The sequence below is a fragment of the Cydia pomonella genome, chromosome 26 (assembly GCF_033807575.1).
Source record: "Cydia pomonella isolate Wapato2018A chromosome 26, ilCydPomo1, whole genome shotgun sequence".
NCBI lineage: Eukaryota > Metazoa > Arthropoda > Insecta > Lepidoptera > Tortricidae > Cydia > Cydia pomonella.
Window position 1 is genome coordinate 10404810 of NC_084728.1, and position 1811 is coordinate 10406620.

General features: G+C 34.7%; 1 non-coding gene across 1 annotated transcript; it reads right to left on the reverse strand.

Annotated features, from left to right (window-relative positions):
• Positions 1 to 1497: 1497 nt before the first annotated feature.
• On the reverse strand, positions 1498 to 1569 carry Trnat-cgu (transfer RNA threonine (anticodon CGU)). Its single transcript has one exon. It is a non-coding gene; the product is annotated as a tRNA-Thr (tRNA).
• Between the last annotated feature and the right edge of the window lie 242 nt (positions 1570 to 1811).

Below are 1811 nucleotides of genomic sequence, written 5' to 3' on the forward strand. Positions count from 1 at the left end.
AAATTAAAAAAAAAAATTAAAAACGTTGACGGATTTGTGCTGGACCAATATTTCAATGTAAAATCTGTGTTACTAACCATGATTCTAGCAAATAAATTGGGTACAAAATTAATCCGCTTCTGGTAATCTTTGGATGTCGTTTAAAATAATTTATTATATCAATAAGGGTTTTGAAGGGTGGCCAATTTTATCCCTTAGGGCTACGATATATACTCCTAATTATATTTATAGGTCTTAAAAAATACCCGACATGGTCTATTCCTTCATATACATAATATTTGTACATATCAATATAATTATATAATATATCATACATCACTTATAATATATCATACATAGACATTGAACACTATATTCCTTATATTTAAATCTATTTTCTACGAGTGATATCGAAAAATATTTTATTTGCGTGATTGCAGGTATTGCATCGGTAAGTAGGTACTTACATTTAAATTTATGGCTCCTGAACAAAATTATATTTATTACATAATTATTTAAAAAATATATTTAAAAAAATCTCTAAGAACATTTTTTTTTAATAAAACGTCGGTTGCAAACAAGCATACGGCCTGCCTGATGGTAAGCAGTCGCCGTAGCCTATGGATAGATTACTAATTATTTTATTAAAAATAACACAATTTTCTTCGTATATGTTAACGGCACCAGTCATGGGACATTTAAGAGAAAATTTGGAGAATATTTGATATTTTCTCGGCAGCTGTGAAATTTCTAACACTTTATGCATTAAAAGTTTAATGTTCTATCCGTCCTTTATGTGTTCGATGTATTTCATGCAAGATACTGAAATTGGATTCAATAATATAAACAAAAAAAAACTACGTTTTTATTTGCTCCAGTCATGGGATGTATGCTGGCGTCATTAATTTTAAAACAAAGAAAAATCAATGAAACATCAAACTTAAGCAGCTCTCAGGGAGCCTACCGCGAAAACCGAAATTCGCAAATTGCGGGGATCTTTCTCTTTTACTCTTCGTAAGACGTAATCAGAGTGACAGAGAAAAATGCCCGCAATTGACAAATTTCGATTTTCCCGGTAGCCGCCCTGGCTTATGTATACGGTAAAATGTTGCCAGTGTTTAAAACTGATGATAAATACTTATTTTACAGAATCCCATGCCATCTTGTGACCTGAATCGGAAACATAAACATGTACATTGACACTTCACGCCTTAGCAAGTGCTGTCATCCACAATTCTCGTACGTTTTCTTGTGCATAGTAGGTTCTGCCATCTTGTGGGCTACATAGGAAAAATAAACTTCACATTTACACCTCACCCCAAAAATCTGACGTCTCCTGTGCTGCCCCCTACAGTTTATGCACGCGCCCTATTATTTTATGGCAATCAGGTCAGAAAAAAAAACCAAAAGAAATCAAATAAATCGTTTAAATGCAAAATAAAACTATGTACAAAAATACTTCTAATGAGATTACAGAGATAGAGTCCTAAGCTAAAGAAAAAGTGTCCATGCCACTGGAGACCGAGGCCGGAATTGAACCGGCGTTTCTAGCTTACGCGGCTAACTTCCTGACCACTAGACCACCCGGCCACATTGTTATTGTTACACATTTGCGCCAAGTCGATGCATATAGTCTGTCAAACAACTTTGTCAGTAGAATCAACAATATACATACAAGCTTTTATCGCTGACTGTACTTTTCTTTCCACAGGCAACTAATACTCATCGAGCTAATTCTAAAAACCCCAAACACGATTAGGTTGCGTTGTTTTATCACAGAGTTCCTATGGCCACCTCCTGGCTCCATCATCAGATCAGCTTGATGGTACCAA